Source organism: Monodelphis domestica, chromosome 8 (genome assembly GCF_027887165.1).
Source record: "Monodelphis domestica isolate mMonDom1 chromosome 8, mMonDom1.pri, whole genome shotgun sequence".
Taxonomy (NCBI): domain Eukaryota; kingdom Metazoa; phylum Chordata; class Mammalia; order Didelphimorphia; family Didelphidae; genus Monodelphis; species Monodelphis domestica.
Window position 1 is genome coordinate 140,573,564 of NC_077234.1, and position 26,342 is coordinate 140,599,905.

Consider the following 26,342-nt stretch of genomic DNA (forward strand, 5'->3'; position numbering starts at 1 on the left):
AAACTCTGCATTGCTCAACCTCCTGTGGTCCCAAGTCTCGCTGATCTCTGGGGTAAATTTGTGGTGTCCTCAGCCAGCCCCTGAGAACCTAGAGATTGTCCCATGCTTGCTCTGATTCTGGTGTCATAGGTGTAGTGGGGGAGAAGTTATCAGGTAGAGCTATGGTAGGAGTAATTTTACCCTCTTATAGCATGTAAATGCCCAAAACTTGCCTACCTTCAAGGCTGTGCCCATTTGATCATCTGATTTTATTTTTTTTTTGTCCTTTTGATTTGCTTTATATTGGTTGGTAGTGAGGAGAAAAAGGCCCTTGCTTCTACTCTTAGGTTATCTTAGCCCAGAAGTACCTCCAACATCACATATGATATTGTTACTGTCTAATTTTTGATTGTAATATTTTCAGCCCTGTAATTATATAGCCTTGGTATATTAGTTCTTGTGTATATGTTAGTATATTGTAGAGATAATGTGGTAGAGTGGATTGAAAGACTTAAAGAAAGGAAGACAGTTCAATTTCATTCTTATGCATCACCCTTTGCAAGTCACTTAGCCTCTAAGTGCCCTAGTCACCTCTATTAAGATTATAAATTATGGACAACTTGTGCTCTACATTGATAAAGGGATTTTTTTTCAACAGGAGTTCCCCTGTGCTTAAGGAGGTAGTTCAGTGGTTAAAGGGTAGGACCTGGAGTCAGAAAGATTAATAATCTTGAGTTCAAATCTAACTGCAGACACTTACTAGATGTGTGATCCTGGGAAAGTTATTTAACCCCTATTTACCTCAGTTTCCCCATCCATAAAATATAGTGAAGAAGGAAATGGTAAACCATTTTAGTATCTTTGTCAATAGAAGCCCAGATAAGGTCACAAAGTGTTGGACACAACTGAACAACAACTGAACTTTTAAATAAATAAATAAATAAATGTATAAATAATGTTTAAAAAGTGAACAACAAAATTCTAGAGATGTCAGACATATTACCAAGGAATCTGATTAAAATGCAATCAGAAATATTTAACAATGAATAAAAATAAAATAAAACTTAGATAATATTACTTTAAAAAATAAAGTCAACACCCAACCCACAGGAATCTTTATATATGGATTAGAGGCCCCATTTCTATTTGAATTTAATGCTTCTGATATATATCAAAGAATGAAAAATCTTTATCAGTTTACTTGTTGTCTCAGGGAAGGAGGAGGTGAGGCAGGGAGACATTGACTCAAAATAAAAAAAAACACACACACATTAAAATTATATATATATATGTAATTGAGAAAAATTAGTTAACAGCCAATGGAATAGCTTCTATGTGCTTCCTATTCCCAAAGTATAGCTGGTACCAACTGACTATCCTCGAACTTTCCACCTCTTGAATTCACAAATTGAAATACTGTTTTATGGCGCTGTATACTTTTTGCCATTCTGAACTTGATAAAATAATTGACCACAGAGGAATATAAGCATTCTGCCAACTCAGGGTAAGAAATACTGTTGATTTGGTGTGTTATGTCATGAACCAAATACATCATGATTTGTAATATTTTTCAATGGAACACACATATTTCAAACATTGTGAATTTATGTGGCTAGAAACCTAGAATGATCCTTACTCCTTAATTATGACTAAAATGGTAAATAGGCAAAAATAAAATGTTCAAGTGTTTAAAATAGTTATTAACTTACATATTAGAAAATATGCAGTTTCTATTGAATGGAAAAAAATTATTTACAAACTGGGTGGAATACATTATATCAAAGAATACACTTGTACAATTACAATGGTGCATTTGTTAACACTGGTATATTTATGTGGTCTTTCCCATCCCAAGGGAAAAAATTGTCATTTTTCTCTTAGACCACTTTCCTATTCCTTCACACAAATTAATTTATGTTACCATATTGAACATTATGAAATGTTCTATTATTTTTATAAAGAAAGTTTTAGTTGTCTCCCACCCCAAATTTTAAACTCTACATAACATGGAGCCATGTCTTAATTACCTTTTTTTTCCTGCTACCTAGTAGAGAGTATCATGGGAGACTCACCTACACATACCAAGAGGAATTATGCAGTATCTTAAATCAATTATCATTTTGATATAAAGCCTAAACTATAATTGAATTGCCCTGTCATCATCATTTTTTTCAGAGTGAATTTACAGCAGGGAGGGTATCAAGAACAATCACAATCAAGGCACTTGCCTTCATACATCAGTCCATTACTAATTCATTTCCTCTCCCCAAAGGGTCATAGGATTTTACTCAATCAATTGTCAGTAAGAACAACTATCTATTTTCTTTACATATTTAAGCTTGAATTATCTTTAGCTGCTTGCCCTACTTGTTATTCAACCACAATAGTATCCGAAATTTTTTCCCTCCTCTTCTTTCCCTCCACCCTTGACTGATACTTTCAACATATAGTGTTAAATCACCACCTGCATTTTGCATATCCTTAACTAAAGTTCTCATAGTCATCTAAAACTCAGTATGTACTAAACAGAAACGCATTGTCTTTTCAGTCCAAATTCTGCCCTTTTGAACTTCACTATTACTATGGACATTGTCACCATGTTTCTAGCCACCCAGGTTTATAACTTTAGTATCATTTTTGATTCTTTACAGACACTAACCCTTACCTGTTGTCAAGTCTTTTTTTTACAGTTTACAAATTACTTTATATACATTAATTCATTTGATTCTCAATATCTATGGTGAGACAAAACCTGTTGTCAAGTCTTATCATTTTTATCTTCACAAAATTTCTCATATCACCTACTTGACTCATATAGCTATAAGTTTTGTATTGGCCTTCACCTTCTCATACCTGGACATTTAAACTATGCTTCTAGTTGATCTCCCTCTTTCAAATTTCATTCAACTACACTCCATCATTCAGCTGACAAAGTGATTTCATAAAATGAAGGTATTATGTCACTCCCCTAATCATTAAATTCTAGTGGCTCTCTATTATTCTATATATAAAATTCTTTTTTGCTTTTATAGCCTTTCACAATTTTATCCCTTCTTATGTTTAGTGTTTTGAAGCTTTACTCCTCTCCTTTTATTCAACAATCCAGTTTCTTAGATTGCTTGTCATTTTATGCTTAGAGCACTGTGCAGCTCCTGACTGTGAATTTGCACCAACTTTCACTCATGCCCAAAATATTTTTCTTCCTCATCACCATTCGCTTCTTATTTCCATGTCCTTATTCAAGATTCAACAAAAATCTCATCTTCTCTAGGTAGTCTTTCATGATATTCTTGCTGCCTTCCATGCATCTCTTCTTTTTTTTTAATTTGAATTAATTTATTTAGTCAATTTAGAACATTATCCCTTGGTTACAATAATAACATTATTTCCCTCCCTCCCCTCCACCCACTCTTCCCACAACCAACATGCAATTTCATTGGGTATTACTTATGTCCTTGATCAGAACCCAATTCCATGTTGTTAATGTTTGCATCAGGATGTTCATTTAGAGTCTACATCCCCAACCATATCCCCTCAACCCATGTGATCAATCAGTTGTTTTTCTTTGGTGTTTTGACTCCCACTGTGTTTCCTCTGGATGTGGATAGTAGTTTTCCTTGTAGGTTCCTCCAAGTTGTTCAGGGTAATTACATTGCCACTAATGGAGAAGTCTATTACATTCGATTGTACCCCAGTGTATCAGTCTCTGTGTACAGTGTTTTCCTGGTTCTGCTCATTTCGCTCTGCATCACTTCCTGGAGGTTGTTCCAATTTGCATGGGATTCCTCCACTTTATTATTCCTTTGAGCACAATAGTATTCCATTACCAACATATGCCATAATTTGTTCAGCCATTTCCCAATTGAAGGGCATCCCCTCTTTTTCCAATTTTTTTGCCACCACAAAGAGAGCACCTATAAATATGTTTGTACATTTTTTTTTCCTTTTTATCTCTTTGGAGTACAAACCCAGAAGTGCTATGGGCAGACAAAGGGCTGACACTCTTTTATTGCCCTTTAGGCATAGTTCCAAATTGCCCTCCAGAATGGTTGGATCAATTCACAATTCCACTAGCAGTGCGTTAATGTCCCAATTTCGCCACATCCCCTTCAACATTCATTACTTTCTATTGCTATCATGTTAGCAAATCTGCTATGTGTGAGGTGATACCTCAGAGTTGTTTTGATTTGCATTTCTCTGATTATAAGAGATTTAGAGCACTTTTTCATGTGCTTATTAATATTTTTGATTTCTTTAAATGAAAATTGCCTATTCATGTCCCTTGCCCATTTATCAATTAGAGAATGGCTTGACTTTTTGTACAACTGGTTTAAATTTGAGTAATTAGACCTTTGTCAGAGGTTTTTGTAATGAAGATTGTTTCCCAATTTGCTGCTTCCCTTCTAATTTTGGATGCATTAGTTTTGTTTGTACAAAAATCTTTTAATTTGATGTAATCAAAATTATTGATTTTACATTTTGTGATATTTTCTAGCTCTTGCTTGGTTTTAAAGTCTTTCCTTTCTCAAAGATCTGACAAATATACTATTCTGTGTTTGCCTAATTTGCTTATAGTTTTCTTCTTTATATTCAGGTCATTCACCCATTCTGAGTTTATCTTGGTGTAGGGTGTGACTATATATTTCTTCTGAGATTAATGTATATTGTTTTTTGCATGTTGTCTCACTCTTTGGAATATGAACTAATTAAAAGCAGCCACTGCATTTTTGCCTTTCTTTGCATTATTAGGATATAGCATCATGCCTATCTATGTTAAGTATTTAACAATGGCTTGTTGACTGACTAACTTTCATGTATCTCCCAGGCAATCTTCTGTTGAAGAGAAGACATAGATGTCTTCTAATAATTGTATGCTTATTCTTTGAACTCTGTACCCACATTTATGTGGCTATCTTTCAGACAGAAACTACATCTTCCTTTGAATCTGTAATACAAAAATCTCTTGTCTTTATATGCTTCTATCTATTCTTCCCATATAAGAGGAACATTGCAATTATTTCTGTGAGGATCTGAGAAAAGCAGCTGGTTGGAGATAGAAGATGTGGAATACTGAAATAATCCTATAATTTCAACATAATATTAACTCATAAATGAAAATGTTAAAAGTACTGAGATATAGTGAATAGGCATGAATACATATGATTTTAGGCTTAAGAAGGTAAATATTTTTGAGATCTAATGCGACTTATTCATCAGGTTCTTATTGTGAATTTTTTTTTCTTTCTCTCTTTGATCGATATTCTTGTTTCTTCCTTGTTCCTAGCCAACTTGATGGCTTATTAAATAATTTAGATCCACCACCAAAACTTTGTTGCTAATATATTAAGACTAGCATTCTTTGATTCTCTAGTGAGTCAACTGGGCTGAGAAGCCATAACTTTCCTGAAAATTGAACTTCTTGCCCAAAGTGAAGAATAGCATTACTTTGACAAATAATGGAAGGGTTCTGACTAAGTTGATCATTAGGAATTTATCAATGTACTTTTTATATACCAGAATCTGTTAGATATTGTAGATACTCACATTAAAATGAAATAATTCCTCTCTTCAAGGAGCTTGTTAGATTTTTAAATTAGATTTACAAAGTTCTGTGTTAAATTTATAGTTGGACTCAATACATTTAATTGGTCACCAGGGATTTAATTACTAAATCCCCAAAAATAAATTACTAAAGTCTGAATGGAATTTATGGTAGTTTATTTTACAATAGAATGAAAATATTAAGGAAGAGGAAAAAAGAAAAAAAATAAGGATATAGAGAGAGGGAGAGCTCTGGCTTTCTCTGAGCCAGGTCAGAATTCTAAGGCCATAGCCAGGGGATAGGATTTTTGAGAAGATGGGCCTTTTCCAGAGGCTGACACCTCCAGAAAGGCTAAAGAAAGGAAATCAGCCTTTACACTCACCACATGTCAGTTCAATCCACAGATTCTTTATCAGGCTCAGTTCTAGTAGAACAGCTTCTTACTGGAGGCTCCACTCCAAGTGTGTCTCTTTCAAACTCCCAGAAGAACCTGATTCAGGACCTTTGTCTCTTTCTTTTAAAGACCTTTTTTGCTGTATCACTTCCCCTATTTCTACATCTACCAATCACAGTTGACACTCTGCTCTAGGACTGCCCAGTATAAGGGTTGAATTTAATTTGAGACTGAATGTAATAATTATTGGTCACCAAGGATTTAATTTCTTAAATCCTAAATGAAACACTCAAGTCAGAATGGAATTTTATGGAGAGAGAGAGAGAGAGAGAGAGAGAGAGAGAGAGAGAGAGAGAGAGAGAGAGAGAGAGAGAGAGAGAGAGAGAAAGAGTTAACTCAAAATGCTCCAGCTCAGGCTGAGCCAGGAAGGAGTTCAAGGCCTTGGTCAAGGGTGGCCTTCCCCTGAGAGCCAGCGGAAAGGGGAGTCTATCCTTTTCACTCACATGACTGATTCAAGGAAGTTATGTGAGGGAGCTCCTCCAGGCTCACATTCCAGGATCAAACTGGCCCTAGTCCTCTCCACAGGAAGTGACGAGAACTCCCAAGGCAGTTCTCTACATCACTTCCTGCATCTCACATATGCCAATGGTGGCTCAAGCTTGGCTTAGGAAAACCCAGGGGACAGTCAGTCTTTTCTGATTTGTCATTTGTTAGCACATGCCAGTGTAGTGTGGGTGTGTATAACCCTGGGTGCTAGACTCAGCAAGATAGGGAAAATCTAAAAATCACACCAGAAGGCAGTTATTTGATTCTAATTCATTACCCACTATTGCAAACGTGGGTCACAGACCTCCCACTTCCTGATTAAGTGGGATATTTATACCTCTGGTGGTTAGATCTAACATGGGGCGATCTTCCCACTCAACTTTAAATATTGTGTTTGCATTTTTGGGGATTAAATCTAAAAAACAGACATGGGGATTACAATTTAATATCCACAATCAAGGAAGAGCAAAGTACCTTCATTGTTACAATCAGGAGAGAGCCAAATCCAATCTTCACATCTGAAAAGGGAAGGTTGTGTTACTCCAGTAATATAGTTTTACTATTTCTTTCTGTAACTCATATAACTTCTCATTTTAGGAACTGGGATCCTTAGTCATTTGGTGCATATATATTTCGTATTGATATAACTTCATTGTTCATGATAACTTTATGGGGATGGAATTTCCTTCCTTATCTCTTTTAAGTAAATCAATTTTTGTTTTTGTTTTGTCTGAGATTATGAATTCTATAGCTGTTTTTTTTTAAAAATTAACTAATGCATAATAAATTCTGTTCCAGCCTCTCATCTTTACTCAGTGTGTGACTCCCTGCTTTAAATCTGTTTCTTATAGACAGCATACAGTGAGGTTCTGGTTTTTAATAGAATCTGTTAACCTTTTCCATTTTATGAGTGATTTAATCCCATTTATATTCACATATCTGATTACTGAATGATTCTTTCCTCATTTTCTTCCTTTTTAACCTTTTCTCGGTCTCTTTTCAGTCTTTCACTGTTCCTAGACATTTTGCTTCTGAAAATTGCCTCTCTCAAATTTATCTTCCCTCTTGTCCATCCTCAATTAACTTATTGTGCTTTTCCTCCTAGTTCTCTGTAAGGTAAGATGGATTTCTATTGTTTATTGGATATGTTATTCTTACTTTAAACTAATTCTAATGAGAGTAAATTTCATTCTTTGGTTGCCAATCCCCATATTCTCCCACACTATGTAGACATGTAAGATCATTGACCCTTCTATCTCTATCTCTAAAATTATACACATAATTTTAGTCATACTGAGTACATTAATTTTCAGCTATTCTGTTTGTGTTTTAAAAACCCTTAACATCCAACTTAGAATCAATGCTATATATTTGTTCTAACACAGAAGAGCAGTAAGAGTTAGGCAATGGGAATTTAAATGACTTGCCCAGTTTCACAAAGCTAGGAAGTGTCTGAGGTCAGATTTGAACCCCAAATTTCCCATCTCTAGACCTGGGTCTCAATCCAGTGAGACACCTAGCTATCTCCTTCATTTTTTATTTGGCCTCAAATCTTCCCCTGTCTTTATTTTAAAAAAATATCTCTTTCATGTTCCTCTAATTTGTTATTATCTTAGAATATCAAATAAGATTCAAATATTATTTGAAGCTTATCTTAATACATAAAGTTAGATGTTTATATATGTATATATGCATTTATATATAGTGGTAGTCTCTCAGTGACCAAGAATGACAAATTATATATATATATATATATATATATATATATATATATATATATATATATATATATATATATATATATATATATGCACACACACATGCACTGTCTCAAAACAAAGAAAAACAGGTAGAAACCAGAATACAGTGGTGAAAGATGAACAGCCTCTGCAACATTGGAGCTTAGCAGTGTACCAGTCCAACACATGTGGTCCAGGAAAAAGTAGACATATGACCAGCCTACCCAACATGGCAGTGAAGCATCTAGGACTATAACACAAAATCACATACCCTGAAGAACCCAAGTATAACCTTTGGGGGGGGAGGGGTTGGATTGTGGTTACAGATGTTGTTAGATACATGAAGATATAGAAGTAGAGCATCAGAATTGTCTTAATTTTTCCTTTCTCTGTTTTCAGTGATATGAAACGTTTTTTCTCTTGTTAATTATAAATATATGGATTTGGGCAGACTGAGAGCTTTCTTTATTCTGCTTACTTAGGTCCTAGAAGTAGAAATAACTCCCATGCTTTTTAGTTCTTTGTCATTGCTATAAATATTTTTTGCACAAATATGTTCTACTTCTCTCTCCACTGGTTTTGTGGTACCACCTAGGTAATGGTATTACTGGATAAAAAGGAATATGCAATTTAATAACTCTTTGGAAAAAGTTCCAAATTGTACTCCAGAATGACAATTCTAATTCATATCTCCATGAAATATACACTAATACACTTGATTTTTCACAGCTCCTCCTATATTGTCATTTTTCTTTGTTGTTAAACATTGCTAATTGGATAGATAAGAAATGTCTTAATTTTTCTTTTCTCTATTATCAGTGACATGGCACATTTTTTTCTATGTACTATAATAACTATTTATAACTTGAGTTCTCTTGTCAAGAACTTCCTATTTATTTCATTTGACCTTTTATCAATTGTGAAATTTTTTATGAATTTGGTATAGTTTCTCACATTTCTTAAATATAATATCTTTATGAGAGAAACTTTCTTCAAAAATTTGCACACTCAAAATTAACTGTGGCCTTCCAGTATTAACTATTAATGTCTTTTGTGGAAAATCATTTCCATTTTGTATAAGCAAAAAATTCATTTTATTTTGTGTGATCATCTCCATCTTTTACTTGGCCTCAAATTTTCCCATCTTTAGATTCAAAAGATAACTTTTTCGTGCTCCTCTAATTCATGTAATTATCTTAGAATATCAAATATGGTTCAAATATTATTTGAAGCTTATCTTAATATGTAAAATTAAATGTTGATATATATGGATATGTCTGTCTGTCTATCTATCAATCTATCTGTCTATCTATCTAATTTCTGTAAACTTTCTTTCTGGTTCCCCAGCAGTTTTTTTTTTAATTTGTTTGCTTCATTAAAGTTACCTACTAGGTATGTTTTTTTAAATGTATTCCTAATTTATTCCACTAATTGGTATATTTTTCAACCAGTTCCAAATAAGTAGGGAATGACTGAATAAATGATGGCATATGGATGTAATAGTATGCTATTGGAACATAAGAAATTAATAAAATGATATTTTCAGAAAAATCTGGTAATACTTGCATGAAAATTTCTGATCAAAACAATAACTAATCACGATTCTAGAGGGCTAATGATGACAAATCTTATTTACTTAATTTTGCAGAGGTAATTGACTTCATATGGAGATTAAGACACCTTCTTAGATATACTCAAATTGGAAATTTGTCTTTCTTGATTATGTATATTTATTTCAAGGGCTATAATAAAACCTAGAAAGAAATGGAGCTTATTAATAGCAGATCTCAAAATATACTATAAAGCAATAATCATTAAAATGATTTGGAATTATTTAAAATTAGAGAGATCTACTGATACTTGCTTAACTCTTATTTTGCTTCTATTTTCTCCACAAGGCAGTTCTACCTTCTCTTCATAGGTTGATAGTAAACCAAGTAAACAAAAATCTAGTTTAGGCCATATAGGTCTATAGACATCAGGATCGTGTCTTTGGGTGTCACATTGAAAAATATTGAACAAAGTCATTCTTAACTGTGTACAACCTAATTTCTTCTTCTAAACTTTGGAATTCTAGGAATGGGAATGTACTTTTCCACCATCATCATGGCGTGGGAGTGTGTCTTCTTCCTCATTAGCTCTTCACCAGTTAGGAATGTCTAGAGAGCTCAATAATGAACTTCTAAAATTGTGTATAATGATTCATGAAGCTGAATTTCTTTGTCTTGGATAATCAAGAGAGATCACTGATAAACTAATGTATTAGTTATTGCTAGTTTGATCAATACATTGATTTTATGAAAAAATCTGGAACCCAATTTCTTAAAAAATTTAGACATAACAGTACAAATGTCATGAAACACAAATTTGGAAAACCTATGTGGCACAGGGATGATTTATGACCCCTGATTATTGAAATTCATTATTATTATGAAGTCATTCTGATGTTCTCCTAAGTGTAGTGCCATGCTGGACTCTTAAGTTTCTACACTTTTGTAGAGGTCATAGCTTGCACTTTCTTCTGCTATGAGGGGTCAGAGTCCTAGGATATGTGTTGTCTCCCATTGTTCTGTTCTCAGTATTTGATGATATAGTCAACAGCAGAAGGGATTAGCTTGAGAAATTTTCCCTCATGCTATCCAAGAATAATTCTTCTAATGTGTTTGCTTGGACATTCAAAATAGAATCATCTAAACTAGAACTTTTCCATCCCTGTCCTGCTTTATTGCTGTACTAGCCCACCACTAGAATTGACTACTTTTTTATACATGAGTTCATAAATTTGTCTACTTTTTTCAAACAAACAAAATGTGTTCCTTTGAGGCAACATATGATTTTTATTCAAAGTCCCAAAACATTGAATTCCATCAAATTGATTAAAGAATTATCTAGGCCTTCTGTGTTCTTCATCATCATCATTTATAGAATTTATGTGCCACTTCAAGATTCTTAAAGCACTTACAAAGAGTTGTTCATTTTGTCCGCATAGCAATCCTGGAAAATAAATATTATTATCTGAATTTTACAGATAATGAAACTGAAGATAAGAGAAGTTAATTGACTAGCCCAGTGTCTGACAACTAGTAAATAAATGTTTGAAGCTGTATTTGAATTCATATATTCCTAAAGTTAGTAATAGCACTCTGCATTCCCTAGCATCATAGTTCTACTCATTAGTTTACTTCCAACTATAAGTATTTTATACATTATATAAGACTGTAATTTGATAACAAGTATTGGAGCCTTTGGAGTTGTACCATTCAGTCAGAAGTTAGAAGATGACTTCAAATTTAGCTTCCCTACTTACTGGCTGTGTATCCCTCGGCTTACATATCTTTAAAATTCCATTATTTTGCCTGAAAATTCCCAAGATTCTTTCAATCTTCCTTTATCAAGAAATTTCAGTCATGCTGAAAAAGTATAAAATCATTCTATAATTAACAGATAATATTCTAATTGTGGAATATCTGGGCCTATATAATGAGTGGTATTATTTATGTGGATGACAGATTCCAGAATTTGCATTAATTAAATTAGATGAGGACTACACATAGCATTTAATTTCTGGATGAGCAAACATTCTGTGCCAAAGTAGATCTTTAATTTCTATTCAATTTAGAGGCCAATATTTTTTTTATTTGGCAATAAATTAATTTTGTTGTGGCTTATATAGTTTTTCATGTAATTTATGTCTTGTATAGTAATAGTTTTCCATATTTTGTTAAATTTTCAGTGTTCCAAACATCCTGGTATATTGATCCCTTAAATGAAGAAAATAGAGTCAGCAACATTAACCATCCTACCAACTCTTAAATAAAGCAATTTCTAAAAAAAATATAACTCTTGATTGACCTTGTTAGTATCTCTTTATCTCTTTCTGTCTCTGTCTGACTCTCTGTCTCTGCCTGCCTCTGTCTCTGTCTGTTTCTCTGTCTCTCTTTGTTTCTGTCTTCTCACAACATTCACATACCTACACAACAACAAATACATACACACATATCTATAAATGTGCTTAGGGATTTAACTATTCCTCAAAATCAATAACAACCCAATTCTAGTGTGTTTTAAAGAGATAGGCAATTACAATCACTTTAATTTAGATTAAGGTTGTTAGTATTTTTTGTGTATTTGGCTTTGGGGATGACTAGGAACTGATTCAGCACATTGAAACAACATTTTAACAGTTTTCAATTAAATTAAAAAAAGTTTTTAGTTGGCAATAAATGGCCTGATTAGATACAAAATGGTGCTTGCATTTTAACCAAAAGGTCTCATTTAATAATGCAGGGAAGTGAGCAATGTTGTGCCAATATACGCTCTTTTTGGAGTTGGGCAATAGAGATGATTGCTCTGGAGATTAACTGCTTATAGTACCTGCTTATTAGATAGAACTATGCACAACTCTGAAACTTTTTTAATTAAGCATCTCAAAACAATTTAACTATAAGAAAATGATTTATGCATAGATCTGCTAGAGTAATTGAACAAAGTTGAGGGAGAAAAGGGCAAAGAAAAAAGAAAGATAGTCTTTTCATTAGCAAAGCAGAAATATTTCCTGGACCTACTTCGTCAAATGTTTTCCTCTAGAGCTGATATGGCTCAACTCACCTGTGATGTGAACTGAAACAAGTTTAATATGTCAGGTCCCATTGATAATTATGTCGAAAACATTTGTAAAGTGCTTAGAACACAAAATGCCTTTTTGTTTTTTTGTTTAATGAAATATGATTTTGGGATATTTATTGCCAATTTTGATTTATAAAGTTGCATTTGTATGTGTGAATAAAATGACTTGGAAGAAATTTTGGAAAGAGAGAAGTTTTATTGTCTGGTGACAGCTCCAAAAATTAAATCAAAACGTCATTTTGTGTGTTGTACAGAGTATTTACCATTGCACAAATGTCTGTGTAGGACTTAATGGAAACATTTTCAAAATCTATAATTCTTTCTTTGGTGATTTCAGCGACAAGTTAAGAAACTATAGCTAAATTTGTATGGTAGGAGAGATACTATGTATTTTTTGTTGGGATTGTTAAAAGAAATCTTGGAGAGGACCAAGTCAATATGACTGAGTATAGTCTGCTACTGTGCTGAACTTTCTTCATATTTTCCTCCAAAAATCTTTAAAATAAATAATCAAATCAAATTTTGGAGGAACTGAGCCAAGAAAAGGTCAGAGGGAGACATCTTCCCATTCTAAGTCAATTAAAGAGGTTTGTATGAGAGGTCTGTAATATCCAAATAAGCAATGGCCCAGACTGTAGAAGAAGCAATAGTAGTGGGTAGGCTTTGGAAGCACTGAGAAATCAGCAGCAATATCAGTTTCTTCAACTCTTAGTCAAGAGATGCTAAGGGAATCAGACAATTGGTCAGAAAGAAATTATTTTGCTGGTACTGAGTGCCATTGAAAGGCATTTTCATTACCTATGAGCAGTTCTGGGTTGAAGTTTCAAGTCAGAGGAATCACTTGTAATCTTTCAGGTGCCCTGGCCACATTTTCAGGGTGAAAAAGAGTATTACCATTTTTTAGTTAAAGGTAAGTAGGGCCCTTTTTGGGTAAATGTGAGATCAGAGACCAGAAGAGCAGTGACCATAACTCTCCCTCGATAAAACATGCTTGAAACACTGAAAACTTGCAACTCCATAGACCTACCTTGTAAAATGTTAGCACAATAAAGGCTGAATCTTGGCACAGGGCCTTGCCACCCCAATATGAGCAAAGCCCGACTTTAACATAAAATTTAAGTGAAGAAATTGGTTGAAAAAATGATTAGAGTTAATAAAAAAAGAAAAAGAAATTGTCCACAATAAAGCAACTATACTGGCAGGGAAGACTGAGACACAAACCCAGAAGAAGACACACAATAGGAAAATATCTACCAAAAAATCAAAGAAACATACTAATTGGATCCCAAGTCCATCAAGAATATATGAAAGACTTAAAGAAAGAAATGAAAGTATTACAGGAAAAAAATAGGAAAAGAAATGAAAGTAGTACAAGAAAATTATGAAAAGAGAATTAAAAGCTTGGTAAAAAAGGAATAAAAACATTAGAGATGTTATCATCTTAAAAAATAGAATTGGCATAATGGTAAAAGAGGCACTAAAATTCACTCTTTTAAAAACAGATTTGCCAAATAGAAAAGGAAGAACAAAACTTCACTGAAGAAAATAATCTCTTAAAATTTTGAAATGGACAAGTGGAAGCTAATGACTCCATAAAAAATGAAAAAATCATTCAAAATAATTTTTAAAAAGAGAAGAAAATGTAAAATTTATCATTGAAAGACTAAGTAACTTTGAAAATAGACCCAGGAGAGATAATTTAAGAATTATTGGACTATCTGAAAGCCTGATGAAAAACAGCCCAGACACCATATTTGAAAATAGTATAAAGGAGTACTACCCTTGTATCTTTGATTGAAAGTACAAAATAGAAATTAAAAGAATCCACCAATCATTTTCTGAACAAGATATCAAGGTGAAAATTTCCAAGAATATCTTATTCAAATTTCTAAGGTCCCAGGTCAAGAAGAAAATATTGCAAGCATAATTGAAATATTGCAGAAACACAGTCAGAATTACATGAGATTTAGCATGTTCCACATTAAAGGAATGGAATGCTCAGAATATGATATTTGGAAGGCAAATGAATTAGAGTGATAAACAAGACTTGCACAGCAAAACTGAGTATAATCATCAACAACAACAATGAAATGACAGCTAATGAATTAGAGGACTTTTAAGTATTCCTCATGAAAACACTAGAGTTGAATAGAAATTTGACATTCAAATAGTAGACTCCAGAGAATCATCAAAAAGTAAACATGAAAGACTAAACATAAGGGACTCAAAATAATTAAAATGTCTACATTCCTATTGGGAAGATATTACATGTAACTCCTAAGATCTATATCATTACTACGACATGTGGAAGGGGTCTAAAATGTAGAGGGAATGGATGGAAGTTGATTATATTGGTATCATTTTCACAAAAAAAATTAAGAAATGAGACTTAGGGATGCACTGGGAAAAGGGTGAAGGAAGAGGTAAAACTGGGCACATTTTCTCACATAAAGGAGTGTGAAGATAGGATTAACCCTCCCCTTGTCTATTTTCTGCTAATCAAATCGAGAACTTAAAGTACCCCCACTTACCATTAAGTATGAGAGTTAACAAGTCACTTAACTAGAGTAAGTGATAACTGCATAAGCACTGTCCTCCCCCCAACACCCTGGGCAATGCTAGGCAAATTGAAAGACTTCCATTGGTTTCTGTGAAGAAAGAGTAGTGACAGGAAGTGACAGGAAGTGATGTGGGAAAAAGGGGTATAAAAAAAAAGACTAACATGGTCTAGAATTCATTCCCTTCCTGGCATTTGGAGAGATTGGTTCCAGAGATCCTTGCCTTCACTTGGAGGAGATATTTTCCCTGAATCCTACATGGCCTTGATGGGTGAGTGACTGAGATTCCTGTCTTGGCATTAGAGGAGGCTGCATTGGTGGCACCATGTCTGAAGATACCACCAGGACTTCTCTGGCTGAGGATTACTAGGAAATCCACATGGAGAAAGGAGATAAAGAGTTTTTATAATGGAAGGTAAAATAGGGGTGGGGAGTGGATCAGTGCTTGAAATTCACCCTCACCAGAATTGGTTCAAAGAGAGACTATATAGTGAGAAAGAAGATGAAGGAGATAAGAGATAGGGTAGTGGGTGAATCATAAGGAGTAGGTCTGATTTGGTGAGGCAGTGGTGAAGACACACTTTTGAGAAGTATAAAAAGAGAGAAAAATAATCAGAGGAAAATGGGTTGAGGGGAAATGCATGGTTAGTGATATAAACTGTGAATGTTATTGGGATGAGCTAATAACCCATAGAACTGAAGTCCATAGCAGAATGAATTAGAAATCAGAAGCCAACAATATGTTACATACAAGAGACATACTTGGTACAGAATAAAATACAGAGTTGAAAGAAAAGTCTGGAGAAAAATCTATTATGCTTCAGGTTAATTGAAGTGGGCAGAGGTAGCAATTAACAACTTAACAAAGCAAAAGCTAAATGAATGGTAATTTAAAAAGTTAATCAGGGAAACTACCTTTTACTAAAAGATAACCTAAACAATTAAGTAATATGAAAATTTTATAGCAAGTTTTGCCAGATAATGGATTTTAAATAGAGTCATTCCACATTTAATAAATGGTCAAAAGATGTTAACAGTTAGCTTTCAGAAGAAAAATCAAAACTATATTTATGTAAAAATGTTCTAAATCACTATTCATTAGAGAAAAACAAATTAAAACAAATTTGAGGTTCAACTTCATACCTTGCAGAAATGACAACTCATGGAGGGGATGGGGGAAAATAAGTACAGAGGTAACTTGATATTCAAGCACCTTAAGTCATGAGCAATTTGAGATATGAACAGTTAGGATCACAATTTTTTGCTTTAAGTCACAAGTGGATATTTAAATCATGAGCTTCCACCACCCTCCACTGGATAGCCTGCCAAATGTTTGATTTCACAAGTTACAGGAGGCTGTCTCTTTTAGTTCAGTGTTGATCTGACCTTGTGAGCATCCATATTGAATTACTTTAGCTTGAAGCTGACAACCTTGTTGAGAAGCACAGCAAGGAACTGATGAAGGAGGAATTGAAGGAGTTACAGCAGCAGCAGCAGCAGCATATGGAAGTTTTGCATGAAATTAGTGGGGAGGAGCCCGAGGTAATATGAGGTAATCAGTACAAGAAAGATTAAGGAAATGAGGATTTGGTAAAAAAATTAAACAGTTAATTGAAAAGACACACCCAGAGAAAGTTGCAACAAGTCATGCATTGGAGTTGTGTAAGGACACTTATTTCATACATTATTGTGTGTAGAGTAAGTTATGTTAAATGACAGCTCACAAAATGAAAATCCTCTCCACCAGCTTTTCACCTGACCTTGCAGGTAAATAACATTTCACAAGCAAGTTTATTTCTTTACATTCTTTCTTATTATCTATAAATATATTTATTTGTTACTTATTAATTACATTTTCATATTTAAAAGCATATAAAACAAAAAATGTGTGTGTTTTTTGGAGGGCCAGAAACAGGTTAATTGCATTTCTATTAATTTAAATGAGGAAATTCAATTTGACATGCTAGCAAATTAAGTTACAAGTTTGGCTGTGGAACAAACTACACTTGTGTGTTAAGGTATCACTTTAAATTAGTGAGCTATTGATGGAGTTGTGAACTCATGCAACCATTTTGAAGACAAGTCTCTGAATATTCTTTGATAAAGCAATATTACTTCTGGGTCTGTACTCTAATGAGATAAAAAGAAAAAAGAAAAGGAAACATATACAAAAATATTTATAGCAGCTCTTTTTGTATTAACAAATTGTTAGAAATTGAGGGGATGCTCATTAACTAAGGAAGGGCTAAGCAAATTATGGCTCATGACTGTGATGGATTCCTATTGTGATATAAGAGGTGATGAAGGAGGTGTTTTTAGAAAAAAAAAGACATAGCAAGACCTAGATGAACTGGTGCAAAGTGAAGCAAGTACCAGAAGATAATTGTGCAAAATAATAGTGAATTAAAATGGTGATCAATTATGAAATATTTGGCTATTCTGAGCAGCACACTTATCTAAAATAATTCTAAAAAGCATGATGAAAATGTTATTGATCTCTCTCTGAGTAGAAATTGAAGAATAATCTCATTATTTCTATTTATGTTTTGTTTTTTTGGGGGGATATGATTAATATATATACCTTTATAATTGATATCATTTTGTTTACCTTCTCAGTGGGTGCACAAGTGGTAGGAGGTATAAAACTTAAAAAGGGTTGAAATTGTAATAATTAAAGTTCTTTGGATGGCAATTTGGAACTATGCCCAAAGGGCTTTAAAAGACTGTCTGCTATTTGATCCAGCCATACAACTGCTGGCTTTGTACCCCAAAGAGATAATAGGAAAACTATGTGTACAAAAATATTTAGAGCTACACGTTTTGTAGTGGCAAAAAAAAAAAAGCTGGAAAATGAGGAGATGCCCTTCAATTGGGGAATGGCTAAACAAATTGTGGTATCTGATAGTGATGGGATACTATTGTCCTGAAAGAACTGATGAACTAGAGAAATTCCATGTGAACTGGAAAGACCTCTGGGAATTGATGGAGAGCAAAAGGTGCAGAACCAGGAGAACATTGTATGCAGAGACTGATACATTGTGGAGCAATTGAATGTAATGGATTTCTCTAATAGCAGCAATGCAATTTTCCAGGGGAATTCTGAGGGACTTACAAGAAATAACACTATCCACATGCAGGGAAAGAATTGTGGATGTAGAAACCCAGAAGAAAAACATGATTGATCACATGGTTTGATGGGGATATGATTGGGGATGTTGAATTTAAATGATCACTGTTGCAAATATTAATAATATGGTAATAGATTTTGAACAATGATATGTGTAAAACCCAGTAGAATTCCTTGTCGGCTCCAGGAGGGGTTCAGGAAGATGGAGGGAAAAAACATAGATCATGTAACCTTGGAAAAATATTCTAATTAAATTAATAAAAAAATTATAAAATAATAAAAGCCCAAAATGTGTGCTAGTAGGCAAGGTAGTTTTTTTAATTTTAATTTTTAATTTCAAACATTGTTCCTTGGTTATAAAAATCATTTTCTTTTCCTTCCTCCCCTTCCCCCACCCCTCCCATAGCCGATGCACAGTTTGACTGGGTATTGCATGTTTTCTTGATCAGAATCTCTTTCCATGTTGTTGGTATTTGCAATAGGATGTTCATTTGGAGTCTATTTCCCCATTCATATCCCCTTCAACCCATGTCATTAAGCAGTAGGTTTTCTTTAGTGTTTTTACTACCACAGTTTTTCCTCTGGATGTGGATAGTGTTCTTTCTCCTGTACCCCTCTGGGTTGTTCAGGATCGAACACAAATTGAGGAGTCCATTCCCTTCGATTGTACCCCAGTGTATCAGTCTCTGGGTACAATGTTCTCCTGGTTCTGCTCCTCTCACTTTGCATCACTTCTTCCTGGAGGTTGTTCCAGTCCCCATGGAATTCCTCCACTTTATTATTCCTTTGAGCACAATAGTATTCCATCACCAACATATACCACAATTTGTTCAACCATTCTCCAATTGAAGGGCATCCCCTCATTTTCCAATTTATCAAGGTAGTTTTTATAATTGAAATTCTCTTGAGAAATTGATTTTTGAATAAGAATATGTTTATTGATTAGATCAGGTTTATTGGTTAGTCTAGTATCATAACCAATTAAGGGATATATGTCTCCATGGCTGTCTCAAAAACCAGGAGCCACCCCAGCTGGACTAGACAATCTAATAAACAGATTTTTAGGGACTCATTATTTAACCACTCCCTTGACTATACCAAGACATCTTTAAGTGATTATACCTAATTAAGAGGTGGTCCTTCAATCTACCTCACTGTCCTCATACCACATCATGGGAAACACATACACAAGAAAAGATCTCTTTTTCCCTTCAATTATTAAGTGAATTCTATTAAAAAGGAAGGCATTCATTGTGATTCCCAAGGATAAAGGAAATGCAAAAAGCATAAACAGGATGGTATCACTGCCCCAGATTCTAAACACAGGAATACATAGTAATCCTCTGCACTAAAAAGGAATTAATAAAGTATATGAAAAACAAATTCTCACAAAGCCATAGAACATCCTCCACAACTCATAACTTCCTGCCTAGTTTTGAGAAGGTTCAGAAAACATGCTTTTTTGTTGTTGTTGTTGTTACACAGCAAATAATATCCTTCTGGAACTATTCTAAAAAATCTGCTCATGTGTCTGGCCCCCTAGCTTAATATTAATTTTCAGAAGGCCATTCCTCTTCTGAATAGTCACATTTTGTTTCTGGGGCAGGGTATAATTACATCTCATTTGCCATCCTATTTTCTGACCTTATGTTCTACACAGTGGCCTGACAATATGGTGCAAGCTTAAGAGCAGTTAGAATTACAAAAGGTCAGTGATCCTTTCCCAATTAAAAGTGAATGAGTAAGAGTTGTTCTAACCAATAACAATCTCTTTGACCCAATGGTCACCAGGGCCATGCCTTCCCCAAAGGACAAAAGGGCATGTGCACATATCCAGCAGTTGGTCCAGTTAAAGTCATAGTTGAAATTTTTGGTCAGATGTATGTATGTTTTGGACTCTCTTGCTCCCACAACCCCAAGGGAGCAAAATAGGGCATAAAAGTCAAAATATGAATTGGATGGTAGATAGCAGTTGAGGGATTAAGTCCCAATAATCAAGGCCAAAAAAAGCCAAGAAAAATAAGACCAAACAAGCAAAAAATAAGAGTGGTTGAAAACCACTCACTGATGTTGGAATATTTCTTCAGAAGCTGATCAAGGTTTGCTTCTTCTATTTGGTTGAGGTCAGTTCCAGTGGACTTCACAAAAGAGTAATCTATTGAGGCTGTCAATTCCTCAACTTTGATGTAACTATGGCTAGTAAATGGGACCTGGAAAGATCTATTCTAGGACCGTTGTAGGCTAAATGTCTTCTTGAAGATCCAGACTCATATGTAGTCTCCTGGCTCAAATGGACACATGACCACTTCCAAAGACAGAGTTTATATCAAGTCTCCTTCCTTCCAGATGAGCAAATTTGAAGATCCAGCCCCTAGTAGTAGCAGATGACCTATCCAACAGAATTTCAAAGGGTGACAATCCATAGTCCTGCTTATTACTATTTTTTAATTTGAACAATTGAAGGGGTAGTATCTAAGGAAATTTAAACTGTATTTCCTGGCATAGCTTCCACAAAAAGGATTTTAACTTCCCTATTTAGCTGCTTAACTTCCCCTGATGATTGGAGGTAATAAGGGGTTTGGAGGCTCAGAATTTTCTCAAAACCCCTTTGGTTTTGTTAGAGTTGGTTTGGTTAGAGTTAGTAGTGCACAGCAGGTCAAACCTTGGTATTCTGTCCTTGATCAGATAACTTGCTACTGTATTTTTGTGGCATATTACTAGAAAGGCCTCTACCCAATAGCTCAATACAAACCAAAAGATATCTGTAGCTCATAGATTTGGATATTTCAATAAAGTCATCTTCTGGTGTTCAAATGGTAGGTTTGGCCACTTTCTTTCCCCTTTTATCACAGTTTTCTTCCCTGAGGAGCCATACTGTTGAGAGAAAAGGTAGCTAGAGACCACATGACAGGCTTCTCTGCATAAACACCATAGGGCAAACCATAATCAATGAACTTGCAGTACTGGGGCCCTAGTTCCTATACTTCCCTGAGTAGGGATTTGTTCACATAGCAGGCACAATACTCCTTTTGGCACAATGGGGTACATATTTGGTATGACCTACAGGATATCTTAGAGAATGACTTCATGTCTAGTCACCCAGACATCAACTTCAACACCTGTGACTAAGGATGGATAGTTAGTAGGCAGGCTATCAAAGAGCAGAAACAATGACTTTGGTAGTTCTTGGGAACTTTAGCAGGTAGTTCATTTTGATACCTCATGAGCAAACTGGTTGCCATCTTGTAAAAATGATCATGCTCTGATATGATTTGTATCACAGATATGGACATAGGAAGCAGAAGATCTTGATGTAGTTGGTGAATGAATGAGGAATAAGCTACTGGATTCCTGTTTTCAGTGGCAAGGCTGTGTTGCTTCTATAAGACCCCATTCGCATGACAGACTCCAAAAGGATGTTTGTAATTGGTATAAATGTTCACTTGGAGTTTTCTAGTCAGCTGGCACTCCCCAGTCAGTGACACCACCTTGACTCTCTGTGCCTAAATTCCATCAGTAAGTATAGCTGCCCACTTACGAGTCCCAAGGGATTCAACCACTCCCTCAGGTACTTGCACCCCATTTTCATGAAAGAAGGAGCCATCTCTGTGGGATTGGGTTCCTCAACATTTATGAGGTCAAGTTGTGGGCTTTTTATGATCTCACAACTTCAAGGCAACTGTCCATCACATCATCTTTCAGGTGTTCTGTAAGAAGAGTGGCTTGATTTAAGATATTATTACAGCAATGCATGGAGAGATTAGCATCAGACAAAAGGTTTATCTGGTAAGCATTCCCCTGTTAGTGGAGAACGGATGTCATCTTAGGCTGAAGTAAATTGGTACTCTGGGAAACAAAAAAATGGAACAAGGGGTTGGATACTTTTCACACACTTAGCAGTGGCCATAAGGATTAAAGGAAACCCATAACATCTTGTGCCACCAGATCAAGTTTGTAAGAATAGTAACCAATAAATTTAGGATGGGTCCTCCACCTAGAGGAGAGGACTCCCAATGTGATCTCTCTCCATTTGAGTATATAAAGGGGGAAAAAAGGCTTCTTATAATTGGATAATCCAAATTTTGGTGAGGAGATAATTATTGGCTTTATTTGTCTAAACACTTTTGTCAAGGCCCCTGAGGACTGGAATCCTCTTAAGTTATTTAAGTTAAATAAGGAACTTGTTCCTCAATAAGTTTCTCCAGTACAAGGGTGGTAGTCTTTCACAGTCCACAAGAGAACACATACCTGGCATTTTGTTTTTGGTACTGGCATTTGAAGATACTCTAGCTGTTATCATAATTCAAGTCTCTAGTGGCAGGCCCTGGTTTATATCCCAGGTACCATAGAGTGGGAAGGGCAAACTATAATTTTAAAGGGAGACTCAGTGACCCTTTTCATAAAGACCATCTAGAAGGAACCTGTAGTGTCCTCATAGGCTCCTGAGGAAGTGGAGGTAAGCAGCAAATGAATCATCTATGTATTGAATTAAGGCAGATCCCTGGAGGAGGCACACATTTTGTAGGTCTTTAAAAAGTCATTTGTGTGAATAGTGAGATAGATTTGCAATAGCCCTGGGATAGCTTAGTCTAAATATATTCCAGGCCATTCCAAATAAAATCAAAGAGGTATAAATCCAGATATATCAGAACATTAAAAAGAGCAGCATACATTTCAATGATAATATGCTTTCATATTGTGAAGCATGTTGGTGATAATGGAAATATGAGCCTCTGCTCTTGGCATGACAAAATTATTGCTAACTCTGATATCTTGGATAAACTAGTATACAGGTAGGTCTTCATCATCCATCTCATTTTTCTTCACTGTCAGTACAGGAGTATTGCAAGGTGACTGGCATGGCACTATTACCCTCATGTGGATGTAAGCATTTATGATTTGAGTAGGTTCAATAGCCTTTGAATTAATATCATATTGTTATATACAAGGGGATGCTCAGTCCTTAATTTGGATTCAGACAAAGTCAGGTGACTTTATGAAATCCACTTCTACTCACAAAGTAGAGGAGCACAAGTTCCCTAACAAGGGAGGCATATCAGGTGCTAGGAGCCCCTTAAACCCAATGAGCCCAATCAATTTCTTTGTATTCAATCCTAATCCCTATTGCATCATAGGTATAATGGCCTTAAGTTTATATAACAGGTCATTTCCACAAAATGACATTAGGCAATTAGGCATTAATAAAAAGGAGTGAAAATACATTAAAGATTCTATTGCTACTTTTAGCAAGCTGATCAAGATCTCTATCTCACTTTCTCCTGAGACACCTATTACACTTTCAGTTCCTAATACTCAGAAGCCCTCAGGGGGATGCCTAAATGCTACAACTCCCTCAGTAGCATCCACTAAGCAAATACAGGTTGTATTATTTATAACAATCTTCAGTAAGGAATTCTTAACCAGAGATTCCTTTAAATTTTTCCAAAATAAAACCCAGTTCACAACTACTCTCCTCCTTCCATCATTATAAATATTTGCTCCATCATTCCCAAAAGGATATAGACTGTTCTGTGTCCATGTAAGTTGTGGAATCCAAAGTGATAATCAGGGGTGGTTCACATGGCAGCTAGTTCTTTGTGGACCCCACTGGCTACCTTGTAGAATATTGCCCTCTGCTAAAGGTCTTATCTCTCTCAGTTTCCTTTATTCCCTCTAAAAGTACCACTTTTAGTAAAATCATACTTGTCACCCCTATATTTTGTAAATCTCCTTTTCTGAACTTTTGTCTCTTCCCTATTGTCTTTCTGCACTCTCCTTCTTTTTCTTAACTTCTTTCTTCTTCTGCCTGTCAGTCATATATGATGTAATTACTCTGAGATCACTAATAGTTTTCCCATTCCAAAGGGATAGAATTTGTGAAAGTGATCACAAATGTCTGCTGATTGACATAAGCTGAAACAATTGTTTTTAGACTGAGTTGGTTTTCAGGACCTAATTGAACACATTTCTAGGCAGTAGCACACAATAGAAAGTATCCAGGTGTTTTGCTGAATATTTAGTGGTTTCGTGAGTTTTTTTTTCCAAACTGTTATTTTTAGTGTTGTTTGCTCTAGAGCAAATGAGTTGGCTTTGCATCATCAAACATTCCCCACCCCCCTTAACTACTAAAATTCCATTTAGGAGTTATTTTGGGCCATGAAGTCCATCTATGTTCATCCTCCAACTTTGCAGTACAGGACAGGACCTTTGGCTTCTCCTCGTTTGTGAGAAATTTGTCTAATAAGTCATCAATATCCTCCCAGCTAGGGCTATGCTCCTTTTAATTGTATTACTTTTATAAATGATGGTTCTTGCATCTGTTTGAATAGGTGCTGTGGATTGTCACTATAATATAATGTCTGATGATTGAAAGGAGACATGTACTTTCTTCTGATTATTCCCGATAAAAGTGGTTCTTAAGGAGAATACCATGATCTTTGATTCTGAGGAATCCAGATTGTAAGGAGTGGTTCATAAGTGGGCACTCTTGTGCAGACTGATAACGCTACTGTGCATAGGAACAAGGGGGCACTTTCAGTTAGAAAGTTCCATCTATGTTACCAACAAATATTTGCCTAGGGTCTATATATTCAAGTTTGAATTTTAGCATCCACATCTGACAGTAACCAAAGATCTTGTATTTATCCGGTCAGTTTGCTTTCTACAGTTAGCTACACATCAAGTCTAGTTCTAACTGAGCTTTAGCACTTGAGTTTTGGACATTTAGGTTTGAACTGGCAGTTTGCCCTTGTCCCAAGCTTTGGGACAAGGACAAACCTGGCTAATGGGAAGTTAACAGGAGGCTTACTCTATTTCTATACCATAATGATAGTGGTATCCCTTGACAGTTTTTTGTTTTTTTTTTTTTTGCCTTGGTGACCTGATGTTGGTTCAGGACCACTGTCCTTTCCTTCTGGCAATCTGTGCATGAGTGAAAGAGGATCACTTTTTAGACTGAGGACTTATTTCTCCTTACCCATTCTGAGTTTGAAGAGTTTAATTCTCCAATCACTTCCCAGCTGATTTACTAATGAGAGAGTTCAGTCCACTCTATGATTGGACAGAAGAGTCAAGTGCTGACTTCTAAAACCAAGTAGCAAAATCGCCTAGTGACAGTCACATGAGCAAATGGTCCATTAATAGTCACCAGGATTTAAAAACAAATCTTGTTTCAGGCCTGGGCCTGGTCAAGGAAGCAAAATCAAGAAAATAAAGTTGAAACGATTTTATTAGCATAAGGCAGCAAGCATATTAGGTGAGGCCAACACGGTTGTTTCTTTTATAGACAGTAGTAAACAACGTCCATATAAAAGCAAAAGTATAGTGTTTGGTACACATATAATGAAGGAATGGATTATGGGCCACCTCAGCACTTCAGCATGTCTAAGTGAAGCCTGTGCAAGACTGTTCTTGGATGACCATTTCCTGTAGATTTGCTCCACAATTACTCAAAATCTAAACAAATTTGAAAAATGGGGTCACTCAGACTGATTCTGCACAAATGGTTGACTTTATAGTATTTGGAGCCCTAATAACTACTGAAGCTTTCTTTGAGCTAAGTGTTATGATAATATTTATATAGAAAATACATTTATATACATTTCATAGACACAAATGTGAAAGGTAATTTCGTAATATGTCAATTACTATAACCAATTATGTTCACAATTGTGATAATATAGAGGTCTTCATTTTCCAATTATTAACAACAATATACCCAGTAGAAAATATTTGGCATTAAAAATAATAGTAATTGATAATTATAAAACTGCTTCATCTCTACCTTTTGGTCTCTCTAATTACTCTTAAATATGTTTTTGGTTGAAAATAA